Raw genomic sequence first — 15,947 nt, forward strand, 5'->3', positions numbered from 1 at the left:
TTACTGTTTCCTAATAGTGGCTTAATCGCGCACCCACGACATATGCCCCTGGTGAAGTTCACCACATTGGCAAGGAGGCGGGTCCCACCCATACCTCTGCCTCTCTGCCAGAGTCCTGCCACCCAGCCTGTCGTGGCTCTTTGTGGCGCCAGCCAGGGCATTGCACTCCTGTTACTGTGCTTCGGCTCATCAACGCAGAAGAATCGCAGAGACTGTGGGTGCCCACCTCGCAAGCCCGGAAGCCGACTGAGCTGCTCCCACTACGCTGTTGCAGGTCAGTGAGGCGCAGCAAGCGGCTTGTGCCCCAGCGGGTGGCCCGATCTGGTGCGCGCTCCCCGGGCAAACCGCGAAGATGAGTAGGAGGAGGCTACGCCCCTCCCTTTGCCCTGAGGCGCTCGTACGCGCCTGCATCCTAGGTGCGGCGTGCAGCTGCCCGCAATGGCCCTGAGTAGTGCTGTCTTCACCGCGTGAGGCCCGACTGCCTCTCCCCCCACCGCAAGCGTCTGGAGTAATAAGCACTGGCCAGTGCAACAAACAATATAAACATTTTCACACATTGGGATCTCTATTTCCTGTGCCATAGGCAATAAGCATTGGCCAAGGCAACAGGGGGGCAGCATCTTACACAGTGGGTGCTTTTTGCGGAGGAACATCTCGCCCCTGGGCTCAGTCAGCTGAAACGGCGAGGAGAGTGATGAGGCCCACATGGTCAAGATTTGCTCTGCAGCCACTGGTCAGCACCCTACAGGCCCCTGTGTTTGCACATGTCCACAAGGAGATGAGCCAACAGGTTCAGGACGGGGTGGGGGCCCCTGCACAGGTGCCACAGCCCCCTGTTCCGGCCCTACAGAACGCCCTGATGCCGTCTGGTCTTGCGACAGCAGCCCCCTGCCCCCCTTCAGCGAGGTGACGGATCCTGCTACGGCTGCGTCGAGGTGGAAGTCATGGATTGGACAGTTAGACCACTACTTCATAGGGATGCTTGAGACGGATGGAAGGGTGAAGCGGTCCCTGCTTATGTGTTACGGGGGAGGCAAATTATACGACCTGTTCGAAACTTTACCTAACACTGGGGCTGACGACAACTATGATGCAGCAGTGGAGGCCCTGAACAAGCATTTTGACCCTCAGATCAACACTGATTTTGAGAGGTTCAAGCGGTGCCAGGCAAAGCAAAGCGAGACAGAGTCGATCAACGTCTTTTACGCATGTTTGAGGAAGCTGGTGAGCTCCTGTACTATCCCTGACCAGAGAGAAGAGATAAGGGCCCAGATCATCCAAGGCTGTCAGTCGGTGACACTGCGCCGCCTCATAAACAGGCAACCCGGAATCATGCTGGATGAGATCCTGGTACTTGCAAAATCACAATAGCTGTCCAACGCTCAAGCAGACGAGATGGAAGCAGCGCTCAACCGCTACCCAGGCACCGCTGGCCTGCCAAGGCCGCCGGCAATAAAAGAAGAGAGTCAACGCTATCCAGAGTTGCCCGACTGCAGCCCGTGGCGGCGGGAGGTCGCCATGCAGTGATTCATGCAACAACTGCGGCCTTGAACACCCACCAGCAGGCCAGTGTTTTGCTAAAGGAAAAACTTGCTCCAGATGTGGGATGCTAAACCATTTCACAAAGGTGTGTCGCAGCGGAAGAAATAGGTCCAATGCCCCGGGGCAACGAGGGATGTCGACGACTGTCCGACAGCTGTCGCTCGAAAACCCACCGGAGCAAATGGATGCCGCCCTGCAAGGATTTGGACTCGGTGCCGATGACGACAACATCTTTGTAGTGTCGTTTGTGAGCCGTGATGGCCCATGTCTCAGGCCCCGCCTATGTGCTTCATCAAAGTGGCTGGGTCTGCGGTCAGAGCCCTCATAGTCACAGGTGCCACAGTTAACATCATGGTCAGTGACCAATACGAATGTTCGTCCCCACTGCCACCACTAACTCTGTCAAAGGCCAAGATCTACACATATGGGGGAATGGAACCGCTTCCCCTGAGGGGGGTCATAGAGGTCGGCATCGCCAGCGACGGATGCTGCAACTAAACGGGGTTCCACGTCACTGAGGGGAAAAGGAGGACACTACTCAGCTGTCACAGCGGAGGACCTGGAGTTGGTTTTCTTTGCCAACCAAGTACATGATCTCCACGCAAATTTCATCCTCAAGGACTTCCCCTTGCTATTCAAGGGCCTGGGGTGCCTCGAAGGAAAGCTTTATAAGTTGCATGTCGACCCCACAGTCAAACTGACTGCGCTCTGACACCGGAGAGTGCTGTTTCATCTCTGCCCCCAAGTGGAGGAAGAGCTGCAGAAGCTCGAGCAGCTAGGCGTAATTGAGAAAGTCCCTGGCCCGATGCCAAGGGTGTCGCCTCTGGTGGTTGCTCTCAAGCCAAAGCAACATGGCGCGATCCGCCTGTGCGTGGATATGAGGCTCCCCAACATGGCAGTGAAGCAGGCGTGGCACCTCACGCCTACCATGGATGACATAGTGGCGGATCTCAATGGAGCCAAGTGGTTCACAAAATTAGATCTCAATGTCAGCTACCATCAATTGGAGATACACCCGGAGAGCAGAAACATCAAATCTTTCTCTACGTACATGGGGCTGCAAAGGTACAAGAGACTGAGTTTTAGGGTATGGATGGCTGTAGAGGTGTTTCAAAACACCATCCGAGAGACACTCTTGGGGCTGCATGGGGTTATCAACTGAAGTAATGACATCCTGGTGTACTTGAAGACTCTGGAAGACCACCATGTACACCTAAGAAACATGCTCCAACAGCTCGCAGACAATGGGCTGACCCTGCATTGTGCCAAGTCCCCCTTCTATCAGGAGTCTGTGGAATTCATTGGTTATATCTTCTCACGGAACATGCTTCAAGTTGATCCCAAGAAGGCTATAGCCATTCGCTCCACTCCCAGGCCAACATCCCCCACGGAGGTTCGCAGGATCTTGGGCATGGCCACATACTGTGGGCATTTCATTTCCAACTTGGTGTCTTCCTCAGAACCCCTGAGGAGGTTGACAAAAACCGCCACTCCGCGGGAGTGGGTCCAGAAGGAAGATGCCATCAAAGAAGCCCTCATGGACAAGATGATCATGGCGTACTTCCAGCCCAACTGTCGCACCAAAGTAATAGTAGACACCAGTTTTTTCCAGTTTTGATTGCAGTTTCTTTTAAACAGTTGCCAGTAATAGTAATGCTGGCTTAACTTGTTTCAAATTCAGCGGCAAAAGAAGGGGGCGAATATACCTATGTCGTAACCTCGCCCACCTAGGGAAATTAAGGGTAATATGTAAAGTGTCTTGTGCAGCACCGATTTGACATATACAGGTCGGGGGATCAGAGGGTTTATACCATACCCCTAGAAGTTGAGGAAACGTATTTTACTGAAAGTATGTTAGGAGCCTTCTATGCAGAACCGACATATCTAGCATGAGATACAGTTCTATATTGCTCGGGAAAGACACCATCACATGATGAATACACATACTTTTGGTCAGAGAGCCTTTGTTCCTTTCCCCCTGCCTATGTGCCACAGAGGTCCCCTTGACCCGAGCAATGTCTGTGTTAGAAATCATTTCTGGGTCACTATACATTTCAGTTTTGCCCAACCCCTCTAACGTAGCCTTTATATACCTCTGCCACAGTATCTGTAGGCAATGGTCCATACCCAGGCAATCCCTTAAAATGCTCTTGTTAGAATCTAGGTCACTTTTTAGCAAGACTGAAATCCATAATAGTATAGGGTGTAATCTTATAAAATCCTCTATATATCCAATACTGAGCTCCTCATGCACAGTCCCTGAGGGGACACTGTGCTAACCGTAAAATCCTCCTAAAAAATCTCTTTAGCTATTTGTATCAAGGAACAGGGCGTTTACCCCATATGTCTGCCCAAATGGGGATGCACTTAGCTTTGTTTAGGTGTAAAATAAGCTTGATACGACTATAGCTTAGACGTCTGGAGAAAGCATTGATACTGTGAGATACCCTAATAAAAGATTGAACATTTTACAGTCTACCAAGATACCCAAATAACAAAATGTATTGACTTTTCTAATATGATGTTCCTTGTGTGACCTGGATTTAATGTTCTCAGGCCTAAAAACATCATACATGATTTGGAACAGTTAATGTTTAGACCCAGGACATCCATAAAATCGATCCAATGAAAGCTGCAGACCAATAGGCATACCCCCAATTAAAACAGAATCATCTGCATACAACAGGGCGAGTACCAATTTGGTTCCAACCTTCGGGGGGTCTATGCAGAAATCTGTATTCAGAACTGCTTTAGACCATTATTATAAGGAATAAAGAGCATTGGGCCAGAATACAGCCCTTCCGGACCTCCCTACCTAATTTTAAGTGGAGTGTGCATTCCTCCACGGGACCATATATGATGGAGGCTTCAAGCCCTGAGTGCAAATGGTGCAGGAAAGCTGTGAGGGCTTCATTCACTCCCATGACCCTCAGCTCAGCCCACAGTTTAGATCTAACTACTGTGTCAAATACCATACTAAGGTCCATGAAGGCTAGAAGAATGCCCTCCCATCTAACAGCAGTTTATTTAGTGAACAATACATAAATATTCAAATTCTGTTTCACTGAACCTCGACCTGCTCTGAAACCATATTGGATAGCAGCTAAAATGTCTTTATTATCAGCCCAATCCATTAATCTGTTGAGCAGGACACTACCTAATACTTTCGCTTCAGCGTCTATCAACAACTTCCTTGCAAAAAGATGGGCTTAAAATCAGTAGGTTGAACTCAAAATGCCAAGTGCTGCACCAGTTTTCTGTGGCTAGTTAGTTTACAGTTTGTGAAAATATAGAAGCTCTGTTCGCAAACCAGAGAAAGGATTGGACTAGGAGTAAGAATCTTAGACCCCTTCCTTTATATTTGGGGCTGTACTCGAGAACTTAGGATGTTAATGCATGTTGCTGTTTTTATGTGGTAAAGGAAAAAGAACTATACAGTTCTATGCGTTGACAATCTGCTTCAAATCAGCCTTAGAACTTCAAGACTTAGCGGTTCGGAATAACACTATGGGGCCGATTACGAGTTTCGGCATTGCTAGAACGGGCGGTATGCCACCACACCGCTGAGACTTGCTGCCGCCTGCCAGATTATGACTTAAAAGTGTTCTAGTGGGCGGGTGGCACGGCGCTCCCACAGCAGTGCCTCTTTCAAAGGCAGTGGTACCTTTGAAAAAGGCATGGCAATGGGATCGCACAACAAGTTTTCTGCTATGCAGGAACTAGTGTGCATGCGCACAAGGGGACACATGTTTCCTCTCCACCACGTTGTACATGGACGAGGAACATCCATGACACTGCCGGTGGAGAGGAAACTCATAGTATGTTTGGCGGGAGCATGGTAATCCCTCCGAGCATATTGCAGCCTCTGACAGCCGTGCCATCTCCACGGAATGGGGGCATTGGTGGTCCAAGGGCGGTCTGACTGCCCAACTTGTAAAGGGGTGGTCGGACCGCCGGTGGCTGGAACACCCCCGCAGCACCCCCATGAATCTGTCAGTCCTCGGACCGCCAGACTTGTAATTGAGCCTTAAGTGTTCTACAGCCTTTGAAAGAAGTCTGACGGAGGCAAGAGTAGAACCACCAATGCCCAACCCAAAAATCAATATTGCTGAGAACGATTAATTCTCATCATAGAGACAAGTGAGATACCAGGTATGAAGCAGAATACTAAAGAAGCACACAGGGTAAACACTTTATAGGGTGGGTTGCTTTAAATGCCCCCCCCCCACCACCCCAGAAAGACTTCTCCTAATTTGTGTAGCCCGGAGGTTGCATGACTGGCTCTCCGCATTCACCTCTGGTCAACTGTTCCAACCCCTTAATTAAATGTTCTCAATGCCCCCTCTCAGAGTGCACCCCCATTATTCCCAGCAGATCTGTTGAGTCCAACTATGCCTAAAGAAAGAATCCTCTATTGCCCCCATTCTGCGGAGACCTACGAAAAGCAGCCGCATTACATCAAACAAGGAATGCATCAGCCGCCCAGCATGCCCTGACCTGAGGTTCTGGAAGTTGCTGCCTCATGGCTGAAAGACCTGCATTTGCTAGTGTACGGTAAATAACAGAACTCTCTGAACTTGCTCGCATTGCACACATCAGACACTCCGACTACCATCTAGCATCTGAGCAAAAGCCTTTTGCTAATGCTCATCCTTGTCAGGTGGCAAACCTTCAGGAGCCAGATTGACACTGCATCGATAAGAGGGTAGAAACTATCTTCCTATAGAGCAAGAATGTGCTGCACTGCTACTGGATCTTACTGGGAATAAAAGTGTTATTATCTTTTTTAAAGTTACACTGCCTGGATAGTCCAATCAATCGACATCAGTAAGTGTACTTGTTACATTCCAAAAATCAAAGCGGAAAGAGGAGGTTTTTGACATTTCACTGAGCCGACTGTACTTGTTACAAGGAGTGCCTAGTTGCCCCTGTGTTCCCTAGCTGCTGGTGAACTGGCCAGGCAGGCAGGAAGGAGGCAGACACAGGCTTTCACAAAATCAAAGGTAGGTGGGTTAGGAATGATGCAATCTTACTACTCTTGTAGTCCTGTAACGCTCTTTGCTGGCCTTCAACCGCTTGATGGTACAGAAACTCTTGGCTCTTTTCAGGTAGTTGGACTGAACGGCCATACTGGTTTCACTGCAGGTCACCATTTCAAAATGACTTCCTCCCTGAGCTTGCTTACCCTAAACCTTGCTTCTAGATCTTCCTATTTACAACAAGGGGTGGTGAGGGACAGAGTCTCTGAATTAAGCAGAAAGCTCTCACCCAGTCAAGAGATCAGGGCTAGATCCAACACCGTTTTTTTAGCTCACTGCACCATCCCAGTTTCAGAACCTGGCTGTATGCAAATTAGTCTGTTCCTGTCCCAGTGCATGATGGGAACAGGGCAAACCAAACTACAAAAGCCAATTCTTACACTGGGAAGGAAACAAGCTCCCGGGGACCGGTTTCTGGCATTACAGCCGTCTTCGGCCCGGTTTGCTTGAATCCTGATGGTGCAATGAGCAAGGGTCTCACATCTGAGAATACCCTTCCACGCTTAGGAAAGGTCCTTTCCCGCCCCCTCCATTCTTGTCCTGAAGAAGACCCGCAGCAGAGGTCGTGATTTCCCCGTATTGCGCCAGGGTCGAAACGTCGACGATTACGCCCCTTTTAATTTCTTAAAGCCTATACCTTTTTTTCCCTGTCCCTTTGTAAAATAATGTATATAGATTTGTATGGGTAGGCTTTGTGAGTGCAATTTAAATTGTTCTTGTGTTGCACTGAATTATTCTAAATCTTGTGCCTTAAGTTTTCCTTCTCTCATCACTTGAGCACCCTTTTCTATCTTCTTTATTGTTCATTTTATGAATATGTAAATAAAACTACAGTATAAATTCCTTTGATACTTTGTGTTGGGTTCATTGCATTTATAGCATAATACGCTAATAATACATCTCCTGTTGTGTTCAGATTTCATCTGATTAACTGTTTTTTGTGAAAAACTAATATTCACATTAATTGTCTTTCATAAATTGTGTCTAGGACCACTCTCTTATATATACAATTACCCAGGTCCTTTGACTTATTGGGTCTACCCCATTGTTTTCAATGAGGTGACTAACTTAGGCAGGCACAGTTAACAGGAGAGTCTTCTTATGCAATACAGCACAATGGTTTTTGCAGCGTGGACACAGCTTCCCACTCAGGGGAAGGACAAAGGGTCTCTCTCCCCCGCCCAGTGTGGCTCCACTCCTCAGCCTGATTCTGCATCAGTTTAGGTTATCTACTGTGCTCTTAAGCCGTTCCTGACTGTCTGGTCTTCGTGTCTCTCATTCCGCCTCCACCTGTTTCAGTTCCGGCAACATCTCAGCCCATACCTGACAATCGTCCTCCACCTTGTCATCTGTCATCACCTCCCGCATGCATCTCTTCCAGCACGTTAACCCCTTCCCTGATGGGGTTTTTCACCTCCTGTGCGGGGGGAGTGGGGCTGCGTGTAGCGCCGCCACGCTGGTGACGAGCTCAGCTCGTCATGAGGCACAGCGGAGCTGCACTCATGACGAGCTGAGCTCGTCACGGCCGCACCTGTTTTTCGAACGTTCAACACAGCGGGGAAATTATCCCCCCGTACGAAAGTTCCAATGGCCGTGACGATCTGAGCTCGTCATGAGTGCAGCTCAACCGTGCCTCATGACGAGCTCAGCTCGTCATTAGCACGCAACGGGTTAATGGCGGAAGAAGAGCTCTGGCTCTGTTGTAGGTCCAGTGGTCGAAGGGGGCAGAATCAGAGAGGCATGACGTGCCCATACTTATTTAGTTTATGAAAAGCAGTTCCCCTACTTGCTGTGAAAAGATAACCGTCCCAGTCGGTTAATTCCGACAGTTGAAATGCTTCAGCTGCAGTGTAAGGCAGGGAGTCTCTTCTGCTGTGAAACCGAGGGAGAAGTAGATAACTAAACAAGCCTTCTTGCCAGAGTGCATGCTTGCCTGAAAGAATTAGAAATGAGCACAACTGGTCACTCTGCAAATGTAAAGACTGCTCAGAATCCCAGTATTGGCTTTAATTGATGGAATCATGTGAAGCTTCCAGATGACACATGTTCTTTTTGACAGTTATTGCAAGGGAGTAACCAGCTGAGCTGTGAGGTGTGTGCTTTTAAAGGACAGTTATAAATAAAGTGTACTATGTACAGTCGGGGCATTGATAAATCTGTTTTGGAAGCACTTTTTTTGATCTTAAACCGTTTTGCGCTTTTTGTAGTACCCTATTTTATGCTGTGTGTAATGCAAGTTTAAAATAATTAATTAAATAGTCACAGTGCTTTCTATAACAGACTGACCAGCCGCGGCCGGTAGTGGGAGTACCTGCCGGTCGGTGACGTGGGGAGAGGGAGGGGCAGGGTGGGGGGTAGTAATGTATGGATTACGGACCTTAACAGGTAAGTAAACATATAAATAAATAAAACAAATTTAGTTGCGTGCACTGCATCACCAAACGCGATGCAGTGCGCGCAACGAAAGTCGTTTTATTTATTTATATGTTTACTTACCTGTAAAGGTCCGGAATTCATACATTGCTACCCCCCACCCTGCCCCTCCATCTCCCCACGTCACTGCCAAGAAGATATTACCACTACCGGCAGCGGCTGAGACTGACACCTCTTAGCACTAAACATCCACAAGTTGCTGTTCTCTTCTGCTCCAATCAGGATTCAATCCTGTGACCTCTGCAGTTCATTAACTAACAGAGGTTTCATAAAGTACGCTAGTGCATTTCCCACGGAGTAACTTCAATTGTATTTATTTTTCATTTAAGCTCTGCGTTATTTTATATGTAGGTACTTGAAGGTGAAAAACAAAAAAAAGTTGCAGATTTCTATTTTTTTAGCCAAGCCTTTGACCACACCCCCACGCTCACTCGCCCCAACTCCATTGTACACAGCACCACAGTTTCCATACTTTTTCTAATGCACTTTGAAAACTGTGTAGCTCAGCTATTCTGGCTATCAGGATGCAGACATATATATTCCCGTAGTTTACTGCACAGCCACAGATCCACGAGCCAAGGCCACAGATCCCGACAGCAGGTGGCTTATCATGTGCATAAGGTGAGCAAGAATGCCTAGGGATGGCTGACATTTTATGCAGGCGCTCGCTGTGTCTTCCATCGAACACCATTCACCACACATATTACCTTCATTGGGTGAATTTGAGCCTCGTTGCGTCATGCTATACTCAGGGCGAAATTCCAATTTTTTTCTCACCTAATATGTGACATTTTTAGAAAAATTATGCAAATAATGCAAAATATATTTGGATGGTCATTTATGTGAAAATTGCCCATGAGGGCATACATTGTGTACACAAATCACATGAGATACTGGTGGGAGGCTGGTTCGAGCATAAAATGTCTTGTTTTGGTGTTCACAATTCTTTCGAGGGTTTTTCTGTTCAAATTAGTCTTCCACTGGCACAAAAGTACACGAAACAGCACAACTGAGAGGAGAAAAAAATTCCACGAAATCTGCAAAACCCAACAATCTGGAATTATGTCAGATTGCACGTGTGAAAAAAAATGCCATGGGCTATGGAAGAGACTGACTCACCTTTTGACCACAGACATCACAGAGTTATATCTCTGCAATATCTTTAGCAACTCATAACCCTCCTTCTTGATGAACCTTGGGTGGGGCAAATAGTAGAAGCCACGAAAAGTAAACAAGGCGTCAATAGATCTGTTTGCTTTCTTTTACGACTAACTGAATTCCATAGTTGTTGAGAAAGGATTTGGGCCAGAGGCCATCATATCATGACTCTTCAGAAATCTCAAATAAAAAAATTGACAAAAAATGTCATGCCTTCCAGAAATAACAGGCTCAGAAGGATGGTGCCAGGGCCCTCCATATGTCTGTGTTGACGAGAGAGTGAAAAGGGGGCTGTTGAGATAGGCATCAAGAAAGGAGGCCTGCCTGTAAGGAAATCCTAGGAGGCATCTGCTCCAGGGACTCCACTTACAGCCAATAATTAATAATAAATAGGATATTTTTCGGGAATGGGCAGGGAATTGGGAGAGATAAGAAAAAGCCTGCCTTATAAGAACATAGCATGAGGTGGTCTCTATATAGTGATTTGAGTTTCAGCAGGAATTTCCACCCAAATTGGATTTACAAGACCAGAGGCCTTTATATACCTTGTAATACTGAATGCACTAACAATACGTTGATTCCTGGGGTCAAATCCTCTCGGTCAGTGGCTCTTAATAATTTGACATCTGTTGACCCACACTTAAACCTTACTGGATCCTGGGGACCCCCGCTAAATATTTTTGGGAATTTCGGGACCCCCACTGAGTCAAAACTGGAAACTAGGGGTCCCAACGTAAGCTTTTTCAATTATTTGATCCGCAAAACAAAAAACACAAAATACAGTAACAAGCATTCATAAAGCAAATACACAACTGATGAAATATTGCCTTTAATTCCTAAAGAAACATAGAAAATGAAATATTTAATTTCTATGGGAAGTTTGGAGTTTTTCTAAATTCAAATGAGGTCACTCATTGTCCACACTATGTTTTGTTTGCATTCTGTGCCCTGTTCTCTGTAAATCAATGTAAGCAATCTAACTTAGCCTCTGATTTAAAATTCCTTCCATTGTAAAGAACGTTTTAACATTTTCAACTTTACATTTTGCTTCTATATATGCACTTTATCATTGATTCAATATTATTTAATTTTCTAAGCAGTTGCAGACCCCACTCAGTAGATTTTACAGACCCCGCCCCCAAGTGTCCCTGGACCAAAGGTTGATAACCACTGTTCTAGGTCAAATCTCAAGGATTATGTTCTCGGACATAAAGCCCATAATTACAGCATGACGAGAAAATTATTGTGGAGATAAGAATTTCTGTATTGTGTTGGTTTATGGAGAATTACTTACAATCCAGTGGTAATATTGCATCTGCATTATTGATAATTCTGATAGTGGTATGGCCGGGTGCGGTATTACGGTCCTGCAGTCACTGTAGAGTGCATAATGGAGGCCTCTGTGCCAGTAATAGGCAACCGAGGTCTTTCATATGAATGAGTCCTGATTCCGCTATAAGGGTGTCCTCAACCTGCCCCCACCACTCCCCCTTCTGCAGAGGCTCATGGGCCTGCGTAAATACCTACCTGCACCCAGGGCACAAGTCCTAAAAAAAGAAGTGGGGGGACGCTGACGTCACGACAGGAAGTGATGTCACGAAAGGTGGCTTGCACCATCGACTCATTGCCTCCCCTCACTCACCCCTTAGATGAGATTGCATCAGAGAAGCCAGCACATGAGCAGCGTTCTGAATGGGCTCCGATCTCGCCCCAGAGAGGCCAAAGAGTGAATGTGTGGTTCCATTTGCTCCAGTTATCGAGCTCCCGGTAAAATAAGTGGGGGGACGCCGTCCACCGGCGTGGTATCCCGACTCGAGGCCTGCCTGCACCCCAATACAGCCTGACGGTTTTGTTGACATTTGTAGCAGTTTCACTTTACTTGCTTTGCCATGTCTGCCACAAAGGTAGTAATTCCAGAGGGTGTAACACAGCCTGTCTTTTGGCAGGCTCAGCACAGAGGCCAAGAACTGCCTGGCGGAGCCTTCCCTCGTTTGGGTTGAAGATAGTTGGTGATAAAAAGTACCGGCCTCATTTACGAGGCCCCTAGTGGCACTTTTATGCCGCCGGAGCGTACATTTTTGATGCTCTGGTGGCACAATGTACCGCAGCATATTTACAGGCCATGCAAAGTCACTTTGACGGCTTTTAATGACCTTGTAAATATGTGCCCCGTTCACACAGAACACTGTCTGAAGAGGCATTCCATGGGTGTGCCTGTGGGTGTTACCCACAAAAGGCGAAGCACTGCTTTACATTACTGAGGGCAGAGGGAGCGTTACATAGGTGGTAAATGGGCGTCAGGGCTCTAGTCGGTGTACCACGTGGGTGGACGGCGTCCCCCCACTTATTTTACCTGGTGGATGCCATCCCCCCTACCAAACTGCTGGACTTCACTCTTTGGCCTCTCTGGGACGAGATCGGAGCTCACGCGCTGGCTTCTCAGATGCAATCGCATCTAAGGAGGGAACGAGGGGAGGCAATGAGCCTGATGGTGCAAGAAACCTTTCGTGACGTCACTTCCTGTCGTGACTTCACTTCCGGTGACAGCGTCCCCACACTTCTTTTCTTAGGACTAGTGCCCTGATGAGCGTTCCCATGCAACCACGAATGCCTTTTGATGCAAAACCGGATCTACAGAGAATTGTAGACAGGGTTTTGCACCAAAGGTTAACACCACTTCAAAGGAGGCGCTAACAGGAGAAATGTTTTCATTTCTCCCTTTTCCGACTTTGCAAGTGTGCAGCAAACATACAAAGTGGGAAGAGCTTTGAAACGTATCCAGGCATGGGGGGATTTACAAACCTTTTGGGCTGGGTTAGCATTACAAAACAAGAACAAAATAGTTTTTTTGCTATTAACTTTCCCGCACAAAACTTCTTTTATGCTGAAAAGTACCCTTCAAAGTAGCGCAAAGCAATGCTTTGCGTTACTTATCTTAGCGCAAAGCAATGCTTTGCGTTACTTAGTGGCGCGGGGCGTTACATGGCTGTTCCCTTGCAACCACCCATGCCTTTAGACGCAAAACCCTATTTACAAAGATGTCATTGCCCTCCCGCACTTAATGGTACTAATTTCATCACTTGTGAAAGTAGAAAGGTGGAGTTGGCCCCCGCCAATTGAACGTGAGGACTGCGCTTTACATGCAGGCCTCTGAAGCAGAGGCTCAGTCGGGGGATCTAATTTACACTTTTACAAAGTGCCCGAATATTGCTAGAAAAGTGACAACCCAAAAAGGCACCCTTGATGTATCGTTCAGGACCAAGGGTATAAAATACATGCACTCGACCGCTTCGAGAAACACAAGAATAACCATTTGCTGTGCATATAGCCTATGTTTTCGCAGTGCTGTGGCTTCATAGCGCTTTACGCCACAGGTGTTGCTGTCACCCAAATGAATGGTACTGACTCAGCACTGTTGCTATCGAGTCAGCGGCCTTTAGGTAACATTTAGAGAGCCGCGACGAGGGGTTATAAAAAAAAAACGTTTTTAATTGTTTGGACTTTAAATTGCTTATGAGTTATTTCACTCCCACCAACAAATATTTTAAAAAAAACGAACCCATAAGAAATCAACTTCTAGTTTTTCCCCTAGAATAGCTCTACTGATACCTGACAATTACTCCTTCCGCGGTACTCCTTTAATCCAACTTGAATCACCCAAAGAACACTCCGGTAGGAGCGACAGCAAGTGTCATGTGCAGGTAATTCGGACATTTCTGTTTAGACAGTATATTTGTAGTGTTCGGGAAATGCATAACATGTGATGAAATTGGGATCATTTTAAAATTGCGGGTACTTTTAAAACCATAAGTGATGAAAAGGAGCTATGGCGATTATAATATGTCTCTCAGAATCTCTCTCTTTATGATAGTAATATTTGTATTGGTAAAACTGTCTGGAATCAAACTGAAATCAACTTGAAATGTGTGTGTAGGCGATTAGCTTACCCACAATGTTATATCTCATTTGGGTGCGCACTTTTCGAGACACCTCAGATTTAAGGAAAATCAACCAGACTCTGTATTTCTATACGTGACAGCACCTCTACAACATCAAAACAATGGTAAACGCAATATTTGTGCATTCAAATGACAAATGCGCTTTAAAAATAGACGCGAGGTCAATGTTGACTTAAATCCTGGAAGAATTGGCGCCATCAACCTTAAATAATGTATGCACATCTCGAGGGAGAAAGGCTGAGCGGCACCGAACGAATATGTAGCTTCATTGTATTTAAGTACTTATTTAGCGCTGTTGGACATTGGGGGGCATTTTAGCGCTAGGCATGCGGCAGGTTAACAAACCAATCAATCTTCTAGGGTTTGAAAAGTAGTTTGTAGGCACGGCCAAACTTGGAAACCAAACCCTTTGTTCTTGTGAGCACATTCCGTTGTTTTGTGTCATCCGATAAATAGACTTCGAGGTCTGAAAAATGTAGACGCGCGCTCGAGTTACGCATCCCACATCCCGGGTAGGCCGGGAGTTTGCGCCAGACCAAGCCGTTCGCGTTCTGATGACCACGACTTTTTATTCTATGTTCATCTACTGTTCATTTAAAATAAGCCCAGTGATGTTTTTCATGGCTACACGTACCTATTCCACTGACACGAGGTCGGGCTTCCTGACATAAACACGTTACCCTGAGGAAAAGAACCCTTGCTTGTCTGAAAAACGATCTGAAGAAAAAATGCAGCGCCAAGAAGCTGGTGCTGTGATGTGAAGTGCGTAGAGACATAATAAACAGACACCGACCACGAGACAGCGGCAGATCTGGTTCAGCTCCAGAAAATATCCCAGAATCATTAAACGACCAAGAACACACATATAGCGCACACACGTCCATTTTGGCCTCTGGGCGCTTCCGGTCACAAGCGCTTGGAGACCTTGGGGCTTATTTACAAGGCCCTTGCGCCACTTTTGCGTCACTTTTCCTATGTTAAAAATGACGCAAAAGTGGCGCAAGGTCCTTGTAAATCTGCCCCCTAATCTTTGAAAGCGCCTGGAGGTGGGTATATAACATATATACCTTTTCCATCCAAAGTTGTTAACGGGACGACTTCAATCACCAGAGGATCTGAAAGGGCTGATCGACGAAACCAAGAACCGAAGAGATACTTTATTACCACAGACATGAGATGAGACATTATAAACTTTCCACTGAGCAAAAATCGAGAATGCTATTTTACACTTACGTGATGGACACAACAAATGTTGTAGCGCGTAAAACGTGCAGATTTTGCAATAGGATTTAAAACGAATCGGAACTAAATAAACTATGTGGAGGGTTTGCCGCATATTGGGAGAAATACGTATTCGGCATTTTACTAATATGAACCAGGAAACGAAGTTGGAGGCAAATCAGAAAAGCAGCGCAGGTAGAGGAAAATATATATTTAACATATGTTATTTGTGGGCGAAAATAAACGTCGCTCGAAGCATATATCAAACACGAAAAGCTATTTCCGCATAATTAATGTCATAATATTTTTTGCAATTGCTTCAGAGCAAATGTTACATTTTTTTTCTCGCAAAGCTGCAAATGTGCCACACACTGGAGAAATATCTTGTTGCTTCTTTCCGAACGACGCAAGAAGGATTACGGGCTTTACTTTAGCACCAGCGTAAAGTTTCTATGGCCTTTGTTTCCAAAAGCAAGCTCCCAACTTTCATTTATTTTACTCTTTTATTTACTGTAAGAAAATACCGTTTATTTTAGCGGCAAACAATAGCCTCCGCCCTCCTTGAAACGGCGATAAAGTGCAAGAGCGAGACAAT

The sequence above is a fragment of the Lissotriton vulgaris genome, chromosome 9 (assembly GCF_964263255.1).
Source record: "Lissotriton vulgaris chromosome 9, aLisVul1.2, whole genome shotgun sequence".
NCBI classification, from domain to species: domain Eukaryota; kingdom Metazoa; phylum Chordata; class Amphibia; order Caudata; family Salamandridae; genus Lissotriton; species Lissotriton vulgaris.